This window comes from Pinus tabuliformis, chromosome 5_1 (assembly GCF_031772625.1).
Source record: "Pinus tabuliformis cultivar Carrire ecotype Pingquan chromosome 5_1, CPIR1, whole genome shotgun sequence".
In the NCBI taxonomy this organism is placed as follows: domain Eukaryota; kingdom Viridiplantae; phylum Streptophyta; class Pinopsida; order Pinales; family Pinaceae; genus Pinus; species Pinus tabuliformis.
This window is the reverse complement of record NC_142305.1, coordinates 364967826-364980793: the sequence shown is the minus strand read 5'-3', so window position 1 is coordinate 364980793 and position 12968 is coordinate 364967826. Positions and strand designations below refer to the sequence as shown.

The 12968-nt window shown below is 39.5% G+C and overlaps 1 pseudogene; it reads left to right on the top strand.

The window, feature by feature from the left end:
- The first annotated feature begins 5789 nt into the window (after positions 1-5789).
- LOC149164954 (protein PELOTA 1-like) lies at positions 5790-10592 on the top strand (annotated as a pseudogene).
- Positions 10593-12968: the final 2376 nt, after the last annotated feature.

The window sequence follows — 12968 nt, the reverse complement described above, 5'->3', positions numbered from 1 at the left end:
TCCATGAAAATGCATCTTTCTTCAATAATGTTGTTAGAGGTGCTAGTATTCTCCCATAATTCATAAAAAACTTGTTATAATACCCTGTCAATTGAAGAAATCCTCGTAGATGCTTTATGGATGTGGGGATTTTCCATTCCTTAATGGCTTTAATTTTGCTAGGGTCTACCTTAACTCCTTCATGAGATACAATATGACCCAGATATTCCACCTCTTGTGCTCCAAAGAAACATTTCGATCTTTTTGCATATAATTGTTTCTCCTCAAATAGTTGTAGCACCCTATCAACATGTTCAAAATGATCCTTCCAAGGCTTGATGTAGATTAGTATATCATCAAACAATACTAACACAAATTCTCTAAGGAAGGGTTTGAAAATGGAATTCATCAAACCTTGAAATGTAGAAGGTGCATTGGTAAGGCCAAAAGGCATGACCAAAAATTCATAACGACCCTCATGAGTTCTAAATGTTGTTTTCAGAATGTCTTTAGTCTTCATTCTGATTTGATGATATCCTGAACGAAGATCCAACTTGGTGAAGTAAATTGATCCATGCAATTCATCCAGTAATTCATCAATGACAAGAATGGGAAACTTATCTTTAATAGTTAGCTTGTTGAGCTCCCTATAATCCGGACACATGTGCCATGATCCATCCTTCTTGTGCATCAATACTACTAGAGCAGAGAAACAACTTTGACTAGGTTGAATTATACCATCCTCTAGCATTACTGCAACCATATGCCCAATTTCACTCTTTTGGGCATAGGGATATTTGTACGGCATAATGTTTGGAGGAACACTTCGTGGAATCAGATGAATAGCATGATCATGATCACAAATAGGTGGAATAACTTTGGAAGTCTCAAATACCTTGTAATGATTGTCCAAGACATTTTGGAGATCTAGAGAAATAGATGATTTCGATGTGGAAACATCTAGCAAACATAATTGTGAAATTATACCTCTTTGTTCCTTTTTTAGAAGCTTTGTCATACTGTTAGAGCTTATTATCTTTCCTTATTTCCCTGAAATACCCCTTAATTCAACTTCCTTTCCTTCTGCAGAAAATTTCATGAAATGTTCTTGAAAATTAAAAGCTATTGTACCCAAGGATTGTAGCCATTGGACTCCTAGTACAACATCAGCACCTCCCATTGGAATGGAAAGCATTAGGCTAGTCAATACATATTTTCCCATCGATAGCTTGATATTATGGCACTTTCCAAAGCAATTTATCATTCCTCCATTTGCAACCATCACTTGAAACTCTGGTGTTGGATATAGGAAGCAATTTAATTCTTTTGCTACCTTACAATGAATAAAATTGTGGGTACTTCATAAATCAATCAACACTATTACCTTTTTATTCTTGATTTGTCCGTCTATCTTGATGGTTTGAGGAGTGGTAATTCCAGCCAATGCATTACAAGATATGGTTGGATTCATTTCATTTTTATCTAGGATTTGTTCCTAGAGTATATCCTCTTCTTTTGACCTTTCTTGCTCCTTTTCTTCTTCCCCTTCACAATCTATGTAGAATATTTTCTTCTTAGGACACTTATGACCTTTAGTGTATTTGTTATCACAACTGTAACAAAGACCTTTTGCTCTTCTTTCTTCCAATTGTTGTGGTGTCAACCTTATAGGTTGTGGAAGACTAGGGGCAACAACACTTCCATCTATATAGTTGTGAGTGGTATGCTTCCTGGTTGCCACAATTTTGCTTTCCATTTTTCTTGCTAACCTGAATGCCTCATCTAATGAATCAGGTTCCCAAAAGAGAACATCGTGTTGGATATTATCCTTTAAAGTCCCTATGAACACATCAGTCCTATGCTCCTCTGGAATATTTTTTACCCTTATGTTTAATTTTTGGAACTCCACAATGTGCTCCATTATTGAACATTTTTGTTTGAGACTTATCAATTGGCTAGAAAAAGTGTTGCTTTTTATATCCTCATAACGTGCTGTCAATTCTTCCATAAAAATTGCCCAAGTGATAATTTGTTTAGGAGAGCAAAGCCATTGATACCATACAAACTGATTTGGTTCCAAATATAAAGTTGGAATACGTACCTTCTGTGTGTTTTGCACATTATTGAGATCGAAAAATTGCTCCATCTGTAATATCCATGTTGCGGGATCCTTTCCATCAAACTTCCTCATATTTATTTTTGGAATATGGTGGGTATTTGATCCAACATTAGATTCTATGAAATCATGGTTAATATTTCTTTTGTTCACATCATGAGTTTCCTTTACTACCCTTTCACCATTAGTAAGTATTTCTTGTAGAAAATTTATCAAATCTGTCTTCAAATCTACCATACCTGTCTTCAAATCTATCTTCAAATCATCCATCTTAGCTTCCATGCCATTCATCTTAGCTTCCACACCCTTTATCTTAGCTTCTGTTAGCTTTTGTGAGAGTGACATTTGTTGTAGCATTTCTTCCTCTTCTTCATGAGTCATTCTAGAGCTTTCAGGTTGCTTACTAGGTGTTTGCATTTTCTTTCCTCGGGGCATCAGTTACCGATAATACTGCTCTACTATGCCCTTTGAATTCCTTCAAAATAATTTTTCAAACCAAGCTTAAGCAAATATTAAAAAAAATACACACCTTTTTTCACTTTGTAGGCACTCGATATTGAATATGATGTATCTATGTAATTTCAAATCTTCCAGTTCTGACATTTAGACTTGCAGTATCCCTCTATGTCCTCTTTACAATGCCACCAATCTGATCGAATTTAGATTCTCCAAGAAAGAGTTATGCACAATCTCCCAAGATGACCTGATTATATACCTTTTCAAAAGAGCGAACTTGTATGAGGTGCCACGTATCACTGTTTTGAGCTTCAAGTCTAAAAATTATACACGGGAAACTATAGTCTGTCCTCTTTCTATAACTTCTTACGAAATTGAAATCTGATGCTGAAAACAAAAGTTATGACAATTTTCCCACGGTCACCTGTCTGGAATGTAATTAAGGAGTTTGCAAAAATACCAACTTCCTCAGATCATATCTCTGCAAATATAGTGCGAAAAGCTCTGAAATTCAGACCTGAGGTTCAGTGCAATTTCGTCTCAAACGGGTTTTTTTTCGCTTCTGAAACATCGCAGAAAAACGTTATAGCGAAAATGCCACGATGACCTATTTGGAGCAGCGAAACCCTAGAATCCAAACGTCTGATACCAAATGTTATGAAACCAGATCACAAAAAGATAGAAAAGATAGATCAACGCCTTATAATTTAGCCTCTTTGAGGGGGCAACCTCCTTTACATTACATAAATGAACAATTCTTGGATGATTCAAATGAAAAAACCTCCTTTCTATATATAGGAGTCTAAGGAGTCACAATATAACCCAGCCGACCTAACAATAATAATATAAAGGCACAAAAATAACAATAGAGGGATTCTATGGGCACAGTAATAACAATATGGGGACAATAGGGGCACAATAATATTAATAAGGGATACAACTACAATAGTAATGTGGCAATCACTAGTATTATAGGGACCTAACAGAATGTGCTCTCTGAAATGTTGGTATAAAGGGCGATGGTTTAAGGATGACCACCAACACTAGAACACTTAGTGCAGTTCCCAGAACTCTTCCAAGTCTGGCATGAAGCTCAAGTATTCTGCTAGAGGAAGTGCTCTTGATGTTTTGAAGAGGGAAACCTTCAACCAATAAAGGGAGGTCTCACCCCATATAAAAGGGAGAACCTCAACTTGAAAAGGGATGTCTCAACCTATGATGGTTTAAGGATTACCAACAACTCTGGAATGCTTAATGAAATTCCCAGAACTCTTTCGAAACTGGCAAGAATATGAAGTATTCTGCTAGAGGAAGTGTCCCCAATTATTTGAAGAGGTATCACAGACTGAAGGCATGCTCAGGGGCATATTTGTCTCTAGCTACAACTCTATATCTGGTGTGGCGGGCTGTGTCTCAGGCTCGCTTGATGTGGCTTTGAAGCTTGTATATGACCATAATTTCCCCCCTGTCAGACAAAAGGTGAGATGATGGAGAAAACTCAATTGTAAGACTGTTCAATACTCTAGAACAAGTTTTGACATATGACTAGAATATCTTGTTGTTTTTTGATGCCCATTGCCAAGAAGTGATCCATCCAAGATGAATCTTTGTTCTTACAGGAGGTTTGTTTCTGAGGTGCCTGTTTGAAGAATGACTGGTTTTATGATAGTGCTTACATGGATGAAGATCAAAATAGTGATATTTTAGAAGGCCAAATCAGTCACAGTGTTGGCATTTCACAATCTGTTGTTGTGGAAGAGGGGCAGAAGCTGAATGTGAACTATCATGCAGGAATCCAACAGTCTGAAACTGAATGGGCTTTGAGTAGTCTGGAATGTTAAAGGAATCGTCCTTGCCATATCCAAGACCAGTTCTGTGCTTGTTGTGGACAAGCTCTTCCCAAGGTCTGATGACCGACTTGGGAAGTGTAGGTTGAATTTCTGCATCTGCATGTACAACTGCTCCTAAGAGGGGCTTAATGATATGATCAATTTGTTTCTTATGGGAGCCTGTTTAAATGTTCTGAACAGAAACAGGTTCAAAATGCTGACTCCACTTCTGAAATTCTTCTTGCTAAAGCTGAGATTCAAGTTCCAAAAATTCTACCTTTTCATGGGTATGCTGCAGAAATGTTTGAATGTCAAAAAGAGTGGTTTTGTTGATTTCGACTATGTTTTCATTAGTGGACATGATTAGAGTTCCTAATAACTCCAATAATCCATGAATTTTTGTCATTATTCAAGCAAATCAAGTCAATAAATGACCACAAATGTAATTATAAAGGAATATAACTAGAAATGGAATATTTTTCAAAATGTGCCTAATGATAGGAGGGAAATCCATTGAAGAGAAGGATAATCCCATTACTAATTGAAGACTCCTTAAAATAACCAATGCTCCATCAACTTCCAACCAGAGAACATTCCACTATGATGTTATCGTACTTTTAATGGGATTCTGTATACAAATGTTCAAGTGAATTTAGGTAAAGCAATAGCTTCACAGTTTACAGATACCAGGAGATTTGATGTCAAAGGCATGCATGTTGAAATATGAAGGGACTATGTGTTCTAGAATACTAAGAGACTCACACCAAACACGCAAAATTCAAGAGGCATAGTTAGTTATTACTTTGGACAAGGCTGACAAGAAATATTCAATCATGTACCAGCATTCAACACCACCTCTCACCAACAACAAGAAGAAGCTATTCCTAGTGTCCTCTTTTATACGAGCACACTGCATTGAAGGGACGCCATGCATTCCCTTTCACGAAACTAAGCTTACATACAGAATATTAAGCTAATGAATCACTTGGATGCAATGGGAAATCAGTTAGCTTACTCACCATCAATCTGTAACTCAAGGAAGCACAGGCCTAATTCCTTTTTTTCAAGAAATTGACAAAGAACAGTCTCGTTGTGGACACAAACCCCTTCAATACAATGTACCACGACCAGTGCTCCATTTATGATTCGCAAGGTTGATGTAACTCGGTAGAATTTTATAGAAATTTGAGCATGGTCGCCATGGGAAGGGTACCACTAGAGCTTCAACTACATGACTTTCATAATATTCTTGTGGCTTCAACCTCCATGAGTCCTATGGTCAGGCTCGCTTGATGTAGGCCTGGTTATACAAGATTTTGAAGCAAACTCTCAAAGCCTCGAAGAATGAACCCAAATTGCAACGGCCTTATAACTATTTGGGAAGTATTACTCTAGATTATTCTCCCAAAATGGATCGATGTGTGGGAGCTGTATTGAGGATTCATGGAAGAAATGTTGATGAGAATGAGCACATCAATATTGGAGCATTTCATACTCTTGAAATTGATGTGCAACGATCCTTTGTGTTAATAAAGGATGTTTGGTATTCCATGGCTTTGGACACCCTTAAGCAAGCATGTGATCCTGGAGCAAGCGTTGATCTAGCAATGATCTTAATGCAAGAAGTTCTAGCAAACCTTCTTCTTGTTGAAAAAAATGTGACGACGACAAGAGCCAGGATAGAAACATCAATTTTGCGTAGACGTGGTCCAGCTATTGCTGGTTACGAGAAGGCTTTAAAAAAAAAATCGAGAATGTTTTGTAGGAAGTTTTGAGACATTGTGACTTCAGTATTGTTCGTTGTCTTGTAATTACAAGTCCAGGTTTTACAAATGATCAATTCTATAGCCGTTTGTTTCTTGAGGCCAAGAGACGAGAATTAAGATCCATTATAGAGAACAAGTCTCAGATTGTTCTTGCACATGCTTCTTTTGGATACAAGCGTAGTCTTGGAGAGGTTATTGATGCTCCTAATGTGATGTCCTTGATAAAAGACAACAAAGCAGCCCATGAGGTAAAAGAACTAAAAGATCCCTCTCTAATTTCAACCAAATTCTACCACTGTTTGTCCCAACAATGGAACTAGGAATAAGACATTCATGTTTTGCATAAAGAAACTAAATTTGGGAAGAAACATTGTACACAGTCTGTTGGGGCAATAGAAATGTCAGAGGAGTTACACTAGAGTTATTGACTGTCACACATATCAGGGATGGTAGGTTTGAGTAGGAAGGAGCGTTCTTTTTCAAAGGAAAGGAATCAACATAGCCTGAACCTTTTAGATTTAATCTTCAACATTGTAACGTTCAATTTGAAGGTCACCCCTACTGTCGCCGGAGTTGATCACGATGAAAACAACCATGATGAATTCTCTGTTGTAATGTTTGAAATGGCCCATTATATTCAAACAACGGAGTATGGTAGTTATATATATTTAAAAACGTAGTTAAAAATTGCATCTGTTAAACAACGGGAGTGGGAGCAGAGGTATGGGCAACATGGTATATGCATGCAGCATGGTAATACCACTCTAACACTCGGGCCCTAGCATCAAGAGAATCATTCAAAGCATATTAAGGCGGTTCATGAAATTCAAGGTATGGTATAATGTTCAACTCTCGACCAACTAATTCTAGAACAGAGATTTGACAGAGATGGCAGTCTAGAACAGAGGTATAGGACTGACATGTATAGAAAGGCCACAGAAAAAAAAGCTCACATAAACAAGTGGCTCACACTTGAGTAGGGCAGGAGATCGCTTGCTCTGATACCTTGTCAAACACACACATGGCAGCAACAAAATATTATAGATAAGCTGGAGAGTACATCTGTTATTTGACAATGATATACATTTTTAGTACATTCATGTGACCGTTGGGTTCCACGTCCCAAGGTCTCTTGGACTCTCATGGTTGTTCACATTCTACACCAACCCATAGAGGATTAGGTGTCCAACAATTTTCATAAGATGACTTTTGCGTCGCACGTTTCCTTCGTTTGGTGAGCTTGTCACATCGTTCGCATGCACCCACTTGGAATGCCCAACTCGTGTGCCTACCACACTCCCCCACTCTAAATGATTATCGTCCTCGACAACACCATCATATGACATCGCAAAGTGTCACTAGCTACAACATCCAAAGAAGCCCACACTACTTGCCTTTGCTCTACCATCACACAAACCATAAATGGTCATGTCTCCATAAATTGGAAAGTCTCCTCAATCCATGATCATTAACCACATCCGTTGCAATCTCCACATGTTGTCCCACCATGGAAGGTTGGTCCCTTCAAATCAAGCTACATTCTCACTGCAACATATCGTGTCGACTCCATCATGTATCGTCATCGTGTGAACTACTCCCATAATACTCCAACACAACTCAAGCATACCTCGGTACACTGTTAGCACGCATGAATCAAACTTGTTGGGTAGCTAATCCAACTGTCGCGTCCAAACCATGAGAATGAACCTCCTCATGCCATCAGCGGTCATTTCTCTCAGCCTCTTATCACAACATCGACTCGATCAAGAATCCATCTCCATCTCCATCAAAATGTAAGTCATGCCCAGGTCCATGAAGTAAACTCCATATCGTCTGCAACATACTACCCATGATGTTTGGTGTCGATGTGTTGCATGAAATCAGCTGCATCTATCCCAACATCATCATCCATATGTGTAAAATCCATCTCCTCAAAATGAAGAGATCCTCTCATCAAACCAACTCTCAATGTGCCACACCCAGGTCCATGAAGCAATCTCCATCATATCTGTAATGTGCCTTCCCTCAAGTGTGCCATAGAAACAAGTATACACCTGTCTCATCCTCCATGTGCTGCCCATGATCATAGACTAACCAGCTCCCATGTATCAAAAGTGGTTAAGTCTCGGCTCAACCCATGCCCAAGTGTTGCCACCAAGGCATCATCATCGATGTAACTGTATCACTCCAAAGTGTCTCATATCGATTATCCACATCAAGTCACTCTCTCAAGCACACCCATACATTTACTCAAAAGTATGCACCCCATATTGCATCAAAGTCCCTGACCTTAGCTCCTCCACACATCAGATCCTCTAAATCCACCATAATATGAAGTCCCTAAAAGTCACAACCTCATGTCATCATGAACTCCATGAGTCATCTCCAACCAACATCCTAGAAGGCATACATGTCTTGGCCCAAAGATCCCTGCAAGATGCCTTAGCTCTCCATGTAGTACGAATGCTCCATAGTCTACTCACAAATCCAACCAAGTCCATGGCCTTTTTTTACAAGAGTGCACAACATCTCGATCGGCTCATAAGTAAAACACCTCCATGTCACATCAGCAACTCCATCCGCATAACATCCTTGCTTTGGCACTCCTTATTGGATGCCCATAAGTGACACCTCTAGAAGTGCTCCTGCATAATGTCCGTGCATAAGACTGCCATGCTACATGTCTCCAACTCGATGTCCATGACTCAATTTCCCCATGTTGTCCAACTAAGTAGACCCATCACAACAATTGGTCATCCTCATCCAAGTCTGTAATCTTGTCTAGTGAACTCAATCACCCAACCCATATCATCATCACATGAGTCTCTTCCACCATAGCTCCCCCATTAAAGGTTCCACCAAGACTTCCTCTTGGTCTCGACCATGAGAAGTCCACCCAAGTATCATCAAACTCAAGTGTGTGCCGTTCTCCAATCCATCCATGAGTTATGTCAGGCACTTAGCCAATTTCTCCATATGGCTAAAGCATGACCCATTCCCTCCGCAATGATCATCACATTCCTCCTTTGTCATGGGCATTTGCACCTTCTATCATAAGGTCACAAACAGCCCCAACAAGCTCTGCAACAGTGAATGGTCCTTGCCTCTCCATACAAGGTCTCATCGTAGACATCCATGGTAAGATCCTCCATTGCATCGGCAAACTGATTTTGCCCTTCCTTGCATATGGCCCATCTACCAAAAGCTCAAATGAAACACAAGTATCAGTAGTACTTACTTTATCATGGGGCTCCTCCATGTGAGTTTCCTCATCTCCCAATGTCTACAAACTTCACGATCTTGGTCCAACTTAAACAATTTCTAGTTCATCCTCCATCGTTGTCATATCTGCAACATCATCAAACATCACGACTTCCTCTTCTTTGTCATCACAATTTGTAGTTGCAGCCTGCTCCATTGCCCAACCAAGTCGAAGAAGTTCATTTTCAACATTCCTTTCTATGACTTCAAGTTCATCTCGAATCCTTGGCTTCTCTTCTTTTATCTGCTTCAACGTGTATAAGGTCAGTAAGAGCTTCCCTTCGCATTCTTCCAAACCTGCAATGTCCTGTCATTCAGCTTGGTCCAAGCATGATGCTGCATCCCTGCTAAACCTGTCACGAAGTATTACACTTCCTTCGGTAAGTCTAGTTCGACTGAATCAACCTCTGATACCACCTGTCACGAAGTGCAGTGGGATCCATTTTTCTGAAAATCTGATTCTCTGAATCAAGGCTCTGATACCACCTGTCACGCCCTTACACTGACGGTACTCTTCCAACCGCACTATAGGAGGTGCGACACCACCGACCACTTTATTTTTAACAATACTTGCAATCGTGGACTACGCCTACTTTCTATACTTAGTTTATTTTTCAACTTCCCTAAGTATGCTTTCATTAACACAACGGAAACTTTCTTACATCATTCATCATTATCTTTTAACATATATGCACAACGGATAATAAACTGGGAGGGGTAACTCCCTGAAATATGAATCTGCCCGATAATATCAATACTTCATAAAATATTCAGTTTTACAATCTTTGTAGGAAACCCCAAGTTTCCTTGGTACAATCTCTGTCAAATCGTGCAAGTCGGCTTGCGCTGTTCGGACTACCCAAACCACCGTTCGGAGTGACCAAGGATACTTCCGCCCATCTCACCTCGTTCACCATTGCACTGTTCAACACGTCGTTTAGCCATTCAGGCGAACGCCCTCGCATGCCCTCGCCCGTTCAGTCGTTCAGGCGGACGCCCTCGCACACCCTTGCTGGTTCGGTTGTTCGGCCCGGCGCCCTTGCACGCCCTTGCCCAAACACCTTAGAACAACTTCGCCCGTTCGGTCGTTCGGCCCGTCACCCTCGCACACACTGGCCCAAACACCTTCGAATGACTTCGCGTGTTCGGTCGTTCAGGCAGATGCCCCTGCACACCCTCTCATGAATGCCTTCGAATGATCGTTCAGATAAATGCCCTCAGATGCCCCTGCCCGTTTGGTCATTCGGCCTGACGCCCTCGCACACCCACGCCCGAGTGCCTTTGCACAACCAGAGGCTCGCTTGTTGTGGCTCCGTGCTATGGCCCAAGAGTTCGCCTACACTTCACCTAATTTTAGAGTCTCCAAATAGCTCACCCTCCTAGCTTGCATAAACACTTGGAAGCTTAGCTTGAATGACTTTTGCCACCATCCCAACGCTTTACTTATATGCCAGTTGGCCCATCGTTTGGGGTGTTGACTCACCAAGGCAACCGACCATTTCATCCAACTCCCCCCAACTTCGCGTTGGCCCATGGTGTGGGCACCCATGTGCGGGACCGCCCCCACATATAAACATTCCACCACCCAAAACTTAGTCATTTCCACAAGATGACTTTCGCGTTGCACGTTTCCTTCGTTCGGTCAGCTCGTTGCACCGCTCGTATGCACCCTCAACTCGTCATTCAACTGCCTAGCTCGTCGCTCGCCCGTCATGCACCTGTGCCAACTCCCGCTGACCCGTCGATTAAACGTGCCCGCCTGGCACGCCCGACTCATGGGCTTGACATTAGGGGTCAAGTCGACTAGGTTGACTAAGGTCAGGCCCAGAAATAACAAAACTGGGCATGTGAATGGATAGGGTCGACTTAACAACATTGTTACAATGGTATACTACCACGTGGTGTGTGTGTGTGTGTGTGTATGTATATATTAAATTTACCTAGGGTTAGGACTGTGCTCGAGTCAAGCACCTCATTGTACCAATGAAGGTGACCAACACGATTAGCTCAAAGGATAGGGGTTGGGCTGAAAAATAACAAAAATGGTTGTGCGAATGGATAGGGTCGACTCCAACCAACCTTTGAGTTGACTACTCCCACCTAGGCCACTAAGTCGTTACCACATAGGAGGTGAACAGCATCGCTACAATGCTATACTCTCACGTGGTCCACTAAATCATTGTCATGTGGTATATATATATATATATATATATAGATATATATATTTCAAAATATTGTATTTTTCATGGGTAGGCCGGCGATCATGATAATATTTCAGGTGATTCAGTTGTTTCGTTATAGACGCAAAAATATTTAAATCTTTATCTCTCCAGTGACATTAGATTGTCCCAATTAATCTTCCAGTTTTGGAACAATATAATATAATGAGTTTATCGATGCCTTAATAATTCTCTGACAGAAGAGAGGTTTAAACTTTAATCTTCTTCATTCCGGATGCTGGTTATGTGGTTATGATAATCTCATAATTGTAATTCACAATATCAATATCGTGGAGCGATGAGCCCAATGGTGGGAGTTTCAGAGAGGGACGCAACTTGACTTCACCACGCGGCTCAGTTTAGTTCGACTTCTGGCGTAGCGATCAGATCCTTCATCAGGAAATGCTAAGCTTTGGCTAAGTCATAGCAATTAGCATGGGAAAATATTATTTCTTTTACCCATGTAAACTAGACATACAATTTCCTCTCAATGTATGTTTAAAGGACTAAAGTTCTTCAATGAAATTTGAAAATTATAAAAAACCTTCTTCAATGAAAAAAACTAAGAAAAGCCATTTATTACTGACACTGAAAAATATATGGAACATCAATAAGATATGAATATTAACTTTAAAATTCCTTTCGAATGATAATAGGAAGGTTGAAAAAATAATTTTTTAATTTAATGTATTTTATATATATCAATATATCAAAATAATTTTGATATATATTAAACTTTATATACTAAGTATTTTTAATGTGTAAATACAGAATCATATATTAAGTAGAAATCCAACCCAATCTACGTACTTTCAATTTTTTTTTCAATTCTTATAACCTATATTATATTTTTGATGGTACATGCAGAATTTGATTCCAATTATTGAGCTTTGATTCCACACATAACTGAAGGTTGATGAGACGACAATTATTTTCGAGCAAAGATTTTAAGAAGAAAAACAAGAGCTGAACACTTCAGGGACACTGATGCAAATGATGATAGTAATAATAAATTTATTGAAAATTAATTAACCAATTATGAATGTATTGAAAGTTAATTGACCAGTTATGAGTAGGAGAAATTCAGATCACATAAATTCCTTATTTTAAGTTAAAATAATACCGGTTTTGATGGAAAATGTGCATTTTCTGATTGAAAATGATTATTGATTTTCTTTTGAGAGCGAAAATCCATGGAAAGACGCGTTTAAAACATTTAAATTACAGTTATTTTCCTCCCGTATATGTTTAAAACATCTAAATTACATTTAAATTACAGTTTTTTTCCTCCAGTATGTGTTTAAAACATCTAAATTACATTTTTACTGCCGAGATGTTAAAA